Source organism: Bufo bufo, chromosome 6 (genome assembly GCF_905171765.1).
Source record: "Bufo bufo chromosome 6, aBufBuf1.1, whole genome shotgun sequence".
Classification (NCBI taxonomy): domain Eukaryota; kingdom Metazoa; phylum Chordata; class Amphibia; order Anura; family Bufonidae; genus Bufo; species Bufo bufo.
Genome location: NC_053394.1, coordinates 25632528 through 25642228, shown reverse-complemented (window position 1 = coordinate 25642228; position 9701 = coordinate 25632528).

Here is a 9701-nt window from a genome sequence, read left to right as displayed (position 1 = left end):
CAGGGTTAAATGTTTTGTGGTGGGTGTGACCTCTGGCCTCTTTATATGTTGGTGTGTTGCTGCCTGAGGTCAGAGTTTGCTTGTCAGCCTGTGTTGGAGCTTTGCTCCCTGGCTGTATGTTTGATGTCTGTGTGAGCCACCCTTATTTGTGATTCTGTTTTCTTTGCTGTGTCAGATTATTCCCTCCGGTGTCTTTCTGTTTTCCCTCCTCCACCTGGTGTATGTAGTTTTGGTGTGGTCCCTGTTTGGAGGTGCGCATGGTGGTGTGATGGCTCCGAAAGGGGCGTGCTTTCCCGGAGGGGTTAAGCGAAGGCAAGACGCCTCTGGAGACGCCTGTCATCCGTGTCGTGGATGCACAGGTATTCTCTGCCCTGTCATCATCTGTAGGGCAATGCAGGGATTCCTAGATCTCTAGGCACGTGGGTATGAGTCCTCTTACCACTGAAGGGGGCTCATACAGTTAGGAGACTAGGGCCTGTTTAGGGAAGCGTTAGGAGGTGACCAGCTCCCTTTTCCCTGCATTGCGGCCTGGTAGCCAGAGCATTGCGCGATGGGGGGTTCCCCCACTCCCTGCCATGACATGGAGGGGTTAAAAAATAAATAAAAAATTATTTAACTAACCTTAATCCACTTGCTTGCGCAGCCCTGGCTTCTCTTCTTTGCTGTGTACAGGAAAAGGACCTGTGGTGACATCACTCCGGTCATCACATGGTCCATCACATGATCTTTTACCATGGTGATGGATCATGTGATGGACCATGTGATGACCGGAGTGACGTCACCACAGGTCCTTTTCCTGTACACAGCAAAGAAAAGCCGGGCTGCGCGAGCAAGTGGATTAAGGTGAGTTAAATTTTTTTTTTTTTTTAACCCCTCCAGCGCTATTGTACTATGCATTCTGTATTCAGAATGCTATTATTTTCCCTTATAACCATGTTATAAGGGAAAATAATACAATCTACAGAACACCGATCCCATGCCCGAACTTCTGTGAAGAAGTTCGGGTTTGGGTACCAAACATGCCGATTTTTGTCATGCACGTGCAAAACGCATTACAATGTTTTGCACTCGCGCTGAAAAATCGCGCATGTTCCCGCAACGCACCCGCACCTTTTCCCGCAACACCCGTGTGAAAGAGGCCTAATTAATGCTGAGAGCCCCAGATTGTTATGTACCCAGCTGGTGTCCATGGGGAGTGCTTGGGTGGTCCCCTGGGCATCGGCCCACCAGGAAATTTCCCTAGATGGTCTATGGCCAGTCCGCCCCCTGCAGCCAAATCCGCAGGAAAATATACATAAACTTGCACTGTTGTATGCAGGTACTCTAAGGGGTTAATTGAGGGCATACTGGACCCTTTCTCAGTCTAGTAGTACCGGGTCCAGGCCCAGAATGGATAGGCTGCACGTTGTACAATCTTCCAGTCCAGACGCTGTGTGCAGGCGACAGGTCCTGTGCATTTCTATGCCTGCAGGTTGCTCCCGGTTAACCCCTCGTTGCACAATGCTGTGCAATGTGTCTGTGCTATACATACTAATCTCCTCACCTCAGATATCAAAGTCCGCTCTCTCCCTCAGCGCAGTCAACACTTTTATTGGGCCTCAGCCAGTGGCAGGGCTCACGATCTGCATTCAGGGAACTCGCTGACTGAAAAACAAGTAATAGCCTCTGACCAGCTGACATTTCATTGATTTCATTGGATAAAGGAGGCCGAACCTGTTTACTCGTCTTGTTCAGAAACTCAAATCGCCGTAAAACCAAAAGCGGAAGATGGCAAGAACACTTGGACAGCTTAAAGGAGTTATTGCCGGGCCCCTCGCAGTAAATATACTTAGCTGGCTCCCCCACTCCCCTTGGCAGCAGGGGGTGATAATGAGTATAGGAGGAATCTCCTGCCAACCCTTGAGAGGTATGGGGCAGCATTGGACTGGCTCGTCAGAATACCAGAGGATTCTGTGGTGGGCCCAGGCTCTGATACCATACTGCACCCCAAAGGTCCAGGAGAAAAAAACAAAACATTTGGAGCCAAACACTTGCCACTCGTGTCTATATATTTTATAATAATATGGGGGTTGGGTCCAAGAAAAATGTCCTCTGATGAGCCCAACTGGTATGGGGGCCACCTCAAGGTTTATCTAGGCATAGAGACCCATCCGTACATGCAATCGTTGCTGGTATTGCAATGATTCAGTTGCATGGGGCAAAGCTGCTCAAAGCTGAAGGAGACTGTAGCGCGACTGCCCCTTCATTCACATGGGGCAAGCCACCGCCAATCATGCATCGATGTCTTATCTTAAAGATAGGTCATCAAATATGTTTTCCGGGCTACCTGAGTCTTCCCTGAGACTTGCAATCTCTTGCGATGTTCTATCACGGAGTCAGAGTTTTTCCATGCTCTTCCCTATGATATAAAATGCAATTGGAAACCTATGGAGAAAAAAATTGCACCTGTAACTATTGCAAAAAAATAAATAAAAATAAAAGACCCATCAATATGGGAGCACATAGAGGTAAACAGGAAGATAATTTCATGGCTGCTATTTTAACCTTGCTGATGATGAATATTTAATGTGTATCTGAGCCGTTCCTGACGCTTTTATTCTCTGTTGCTTTAAGAGACTGGACCGCAGCTCGATAGCTTTCTGGTGCGGCGGCGTTGGGTCCTGATTGCCCTGCCAGGAAGGAGGCTGCAGCGAGCAGGTGATGGATATATGATAGCCGTGTACTAATGTCATGTACACTGCTGCGTCTGCTCTGTAGTAAACCAGTCAGATAGAACCGCATTATATGCAGACAATAACAGGGAACCCAAGCAGAAAAAAAGTTGCTTTCACCAGCCAAGGCCTGTAGAGCGCCCAGGGCAAAAACCTGAAGTTTAAGGGGATTGGAAAATAATATGGACATCATGCTGTCCACATATCAGCCCATACAGTACCAATATAATAGTGCCATGGATGACCCATACTATACCAGTCCATAGCTTAAGAAAGTACCCTTGAAGAGCGGAATTTTTGGAATCACTGTTCCCCACATGACCGCTCTTGTTGCATTTGATTGGTCAAAAGGCACATCAGTCTAGTTCAGGGATGTCCAACCTGCGGCCCTCCAGCTGTTGCAAAACTACAACTCCTAGCATGCCTGGACAGCCTGGAGCTATCAGGGTTGTAGTTGTAGTTTTGCAACAGCTGCAGGGCCGCAGGTTGGGCATTCCTGATCTAGGTCATGTGCATACTTTTCCCATTCAAAAAAAATCATTACACCCCCTAAGTTTCTGGTTTATGGAAGTCCTAACATTTAAGGCTCTGTCCGATGGGCTTAGGAGTGGGGACTCCAGTAACATGATCTGTGTCAGCTCTTGTCCTGTCTTCAGCCATTATCTGTGTAGACCGTAGTAGACTATATATAGAACATACTTGTCCTGCTGGCCCTGACATCTCTAGGGGGATGGGAAGATCTTCATCCCTTGGGTTATGTACTACTAGGCCATCATCTCATCAGTGTCAGCAACTGAACACACAAGCTCTCAAAAACACATAAACCCTTCATGGTCACAGGTGATGAGAACAATTGACAAGAAGCTGGCTGATGGCCATGGGCCTGGTTTCTTCTATGTTCAGTCATCAGCTTTCATTGCTGGGGGGGGGGGGGGGGGGGGCAGACATTTAACTCTGCAGACGTCAATACAGGAGAAATGTAGACATTGTGAACCCTTATATTTGTGTGCCCGATCATGGAACCACCAGCCGAGAGCTTTCTCTCCTGTGTAGACTTCCTGTAAATTATAGGATTACATCATCGCCCTCCTGGCAGCGCTCAGACCCCTGTCTACCAAGCTCTGCCCTCCTTGTTCCTCTGTCTTCTCCCAAATGCTGCTGAATATATTTCCTGGACGTCCTACAGCAGCACAGTCACGAATGGGTTAAAGCCCTCTAGGTACAACTAGACAGAGACAGGCTAATAAGCAGTAATGATCAATCAATCAATTAACTAATCACCATGGCCCCTATAAAGCTGAGCAGGAGGAAGGGGGCAGCATATTTTATTTCTCTCTAGGTCAGGGATCAGCAACCTTCGGCACTCCAGCTGTTGTGAAACTACAACTCCCAGCATGCTCCTTTCGCTTCTGTGATAGTTCAGAGAACAGCCAAGCAAGTGTGCATGATGGGAGATGTAGTTTTACAACACCTGGAGTGCCGGAGGTTGCTGGTTCCAGCTCTAGATCATGATGGAGACAATACGTCCTACCTGCACGCTCCCATGTTGCCCAGCCAGAGGAAATTCTCGTGGTCATAGTGCACGTAAATGTGGGCATTCTTCATCTGCAACTCTGTCCTTCTGTGTTTCTTCTGCTCCCAGGGTGTTGCCAAGAGTGCACTCTTTCTCACGAGCACCCTAAGGATGGAAGGTGTGACTGACATCCCATACAGGTAAAGGCATCCTCCAAACGCCATCTTCTGATGGTTCTGCACACAACCATACAGCTGTTACAAGATAATGGCTCCCTAATCGATTACGAGGAGACACAGCTGGTCCCAACTCAGGAGCTGAAATACCTGGTTTCATCATAAACTCTCATGAGCAAATGATAAACTTGTTTTTAGAGCACAGAGAAGCAAGCATAAAGTGAACAAGTCACCTCTTCCCTCACCCCAAAGTGTCCATTCGCTATGTTGTTAAAATGCTGGACTCCTATCTTCATCATAGATGTAATATTAGGGACCACATCTCATATCCACTTCTCCCAAGTCAAGTCCACTTCTTCCTTGGAATAAATTTCAAAACAGCCTAGATAAGAAACTTTTGGATTTATCCTTCAACTCACCAGGGGCTGAAGTGGTGGCTAAAACCCAAGCATGTACTACATGGCAACTTCCTGATTCCCCAGCCTCAGAAAAGTTCTCACTACAGACTCCTCCACCTATCACTCTGGTACGCATGGTGACAGATTGTGGGTCCACAAAGTGTGGCATAAGAAGAAGAGGTGGTCTTCCAGCCAGAAAGATCTCAGGGCTGTCAGGATGGCCTTAGCTCACTTCCAACTTTACTCTCACAACCACCAAATCCTTCTTCAGTCAAGCTAATTTACCAAATGGTTTATATTAATAAACAGGATGCAAAGGAGCTTTATCCAGAGGAATGGAGACTCAACTCTATAATCTTCTCTCGGATAGTTATAAGAAATATATATCAATCAGCTGGGAGGAGAAGTTGGTATATATTCCCATAGCTTCCATTATTGCTGATGTCCTTGCATGACCTGGTTCCCGTTTTTGTGGTCACACTCGAAGGACAATTACAGAAATCTGTCAGATATTTTGGACCTTATCTGCCAGAAGGGGTGTCTTCTCCATCTACACAGGTTGCGTCTTATGGTGTGGAAGCTGGCCAGGACAACCTTTTATACCTAGGATTTCCACTGAGGTTGTTAACACTATGTAAGCTGCCTGAAAACTCAGGATATTTTTGGATAATATATCAGGAAAAAAATCACTCAGGATGCACCATCATCAAGACACGTGTGAGACAACCGCCATCTTGACAGTTCTTTTCTTCAGAGCCTTAAAGAATCTCAGTCCAGCATTTCATTGCCTGCACCTTCCTGTGGTTGTCTATGGTGCTGGCTGAACTGATTAAACATCTGTTTAAAATATTAGAGGATTCTTCTTTCAGGTTCATCATTTTCAAGATCTTGATAATTGTCATCACCTCTACAAGGCATATTGATGATCTACAGGATTTGTCATATAATGGGCCTTATCTCAGAAATCTAAGATCCAGGAACAGGAAGAACGGCACTTCCTTGATATCAGGAGAACTGTCTTAATATATCCAAAGGTCAGATATCTTCAGAAAGTCTGAGGCCCTGTTTCTTCAGCATCAAGGTCCCAATAAGGGTCAGAGAGCAAGGAGAGCCACTAGCGCGGTGAATCAGGGGATCTATTGAGACGTTCTACCAGTTTTATCAGTCACTCTACCTGCACCACTGCCATCTCCAGCACTGAACTGGGCTATATCTCTGGAACAAATATGCAATGCTGCGCACGGTCAACGTTCTCACTCTTGATGGGAAATTATAGGACATTCTCACTCTATTTACCATAGAACATTTGAATGGAGTCTTCTTTCCCACCCACTTGAACACTGCTTTATAGGTCCCATTCGTGACTGTGCTTCCGTAGAACGTCCAGGAAAACTAAACATTTTTTACCTGAAATTTTCATTTCCTGTAACCATAGGCAGCACAGGTTTCCCGCCCTATGTAATATTGTTTTATATAAAAAAAACACTGGCTCCTGCCTCCTGCTCAGCTTTATAGGGTCCATGGTGATTGGTTGATTGATTGATCATTACTGCTTATTAACCTGTCACTGTCCAGTTGTACCTAGGGGGCTTTAACCTGTTCATTGCTGTGCTGCCTACGGTCTACAGGAAATGAAAATTTCAGGTAATACATTTTACTTATCTTTTCTGCTCTTAGAGACCAGGAGTACACTGAGGAGTAAGTGAGTGTAGCTGGCCAGCTAAGACTTGTCCTAGGTTGCTAGTATAGCTTATATGTGTATACAGCTAAACCTGCTAATAGCCTTAATACAGTTCCTATGTTTATGTGTTAAAGACAAAAGCAGAGTTATTTACTGTGACATCATGTTTTGGATGTCATATAACTGTTATATTTTGTGTTCACAGAAGCAGAAAAAGATAATATGCCTTTAAGATTCATTTTGTAATGTAAGGTAAGCTCAGTGACACAGCTGAAACAACAGAAAGCATAGTGTTAATCTGTTGTTGCTGGGCAGAAGCCTAGACGAATCACAGCAAGCTTCTCACACAGCAAGAGTTTTCACCAATCACAGCTAGCCTCACACACAGTATGTCTGGGTATTCCCCTAGCAGGAGCTGCTAGAATCATTATTCACCAGAGACAGGAGCTGAATAGACACTCACTCCACGAGAGCTGAGTTTTATGGGAACAAGATGCCAAAATAGGTCGTTAAAACAGTTATCTAATGTTCATATTGTTAGTATTGTGTTTAGAACTGTTTATTGAACTAGATATATACACTATGTGTTTACTTACAGTTCCACCAATTGCAACCATACAATTGCAAACTACAAAGTTCACAATCCAAATTCAAATTCCATATTGCAATCCAAATTTCATACAACCATACCAGATCATACTCAACCAATCTGCAAATAGTTACTGCAAACCCAGTTTAGCCAGTAGAACTATTAGTTAGACCTCAGATATACCTCTCAGAGGGATAATAAAGTGCTTAAATAACTTAAAGTGAGAGTACACCATTTTATGTTGAATGACAAGATTGAACAGTTGAACCACCATCTTATGCATACCGCCATTTTGTGATATCTTTTCAACATGTGTTTTGTACATGGACTATCTGCTGTGGAGGCGGCAGTGTTATATGAAGAAAAGTTGAAATTAATAAAGAAGTTATTTGAAGCATTTGGTGTGCTTTTTAAACCTACTGTTTCCATAGAACGGCACTAGAGGAACTACAGAGTAACAGTCTGGTTAGACTAAAAGTCAGATACCAAAATTCTTCTAATGGCACAGCGCAAAAGGCACTTTATAGTGCTGCGCCTGCCACCGTGAGTCCATGCAATTATTAGCTACAGAACTCCCAAGTCACACTGCCTGTCTATACTATCTGTACATGCTGTGTGCAGAACGTTATGTGTATCATATATGATGCAGCTTCACACTGCTCCCCCAACTCACGTTGCTTGTTTATACTATGAGTGCTGTTTGCAGAATTTCCAGTGCATCCTATGTAATGTAGATTCACACTGCTCCCCCAGCTCACTCATATTGTCTGTCTATACTATGTGCTATGTACAAAATCTCCAGTGTTTCTTAAGGGATACTCACTCACATTGCCTGTCTATGAGTGCTGTGTGTAGAATTTCCAGTGTATCCTATATGATGCAGATTTACACTACTGCTTCTCCAACTCACTCACATTGCCTGTCTATACTATGAATGTGGTGAGCAGAATCTTTAGTGTTTCCTATGTGATGCAGGAGCTTCATACTGGTCTCCCTGCCTCCTGCGTGTAAGAGCTGATAGGGATACACCTATCACAAGCAGGAGGCAGGGGAGACAGGCTGAAGCTGCATCACATAGGATACACTGTAGCATGAGTTAGATCCCTAACATAGAACTGCTGTCACCTATAATTCTCTGTTCTTAAATATGACTCAAAGCAAGTACAGTGTGAGGGGGACTCTGCCCCCTGTTCTCTGAAAACCAGAGTCTTCATGGGAGATGTGGGCTGCATAAAGTGATATCAGATGAGAAGATGGCAAACAACCTACAAATGGCTCTAAAACATGAAATATAAAAGACCTCTACGTTATTGTTTAACAATAGCTAGTGCTGCAATATATGGACCAAAAAAAATTCTAATAATAATACAGACAACAATGCCATTGTGCCCTGAATGATAAAGCCAGGTTTGGGGGTTTTGTAATAATTCTGGGTAGAAATAGGAAGAGAGGTCGGTTTGCAGTTGCATCAGCGCAGCCGCAGAGCTGAACTTCACCACTTATAAGCCATGAGCTGTGTGTATGTGCATATGTTTGTTTGTACAGTTGTGTGGTGTTTTTTTGCACTTTCCCCGTGCTGCTCGCCGTCATGAAATCTTGCAGAGCACGTCCCAGACACAGCAGCAGGGTACAAGGTCAGCAGAACTGGTCCAGCAGCTCCGGCCTGTCCCATGTGGAGCAGAGTGTTGTGCGTCCCCATGTGTGACATGGCCCCTGGCGATGTCCTTGCCTCATTACATCTGCCTTTTCAGCTGAGAGGTCACATCAACAATCCAGGGTGCACCTAACCTTTCTGCTGCCTGAGGCAAAAACAAAAAATGGCACCACCCTCCGAGCCTACTGCTAAAGACATATTTAGATGGACATTACATACAATAATATATACCTGAGCAGTAATAAGGCCCCAATATAACCCCGTATAGAGCCCCCGGTAGTAATGACTGTTCTATAATACACCCGTATAGAGCCCCCGGTAGTAATGACTGTTCTATAATACACCCGTATAGAGCCCCCAGTAGTAATGACTGTTCTATAATACACCCGTATAGAGCCCCCGGTAGTAATGACTGTTCTATATACACCCGTATAGAGCCCCCGGTAGTAATGACTGTTCTATAATACACCCGTATAGAGCCCCCAGTAGTAATGATTGTTCTATAATACACCCGTATAGAGCCCCCGGTAGTAATGACTGTTCTATAATACACCCGTATAGAGCCCCCCGGTAGTAATGACTGTTCTATATACACCCGTATAGAGCCCCCGGTAGTAATGACTGTTCTATATACACCCGTATAGAGCCCCCAGTAGTAATGATTGTTCTATAATACACCCGTATAGAGCCCCCGGTAGTAATGACTGTTCTATATACACCCGTATAGAGCCCCCGGTAGTAATGACTGTTCTATATACACCCGTATAGAGCCCCCAGTAGTAATGATTGTTCTATAATACACCCGTATAGAGCCCCCAGTAGTAATGACTTTTCTATAATACACCCATATAAAGCCCCCAGTAGTAATGACTGTTCTATAATACACCCGTATAGAGCCCCCAGTAGTAATGACTGTTCTATATACACCCGTATAGAGCCCCCAGTAGTATTGACTGTTCTATAATACACCCGTATAGAG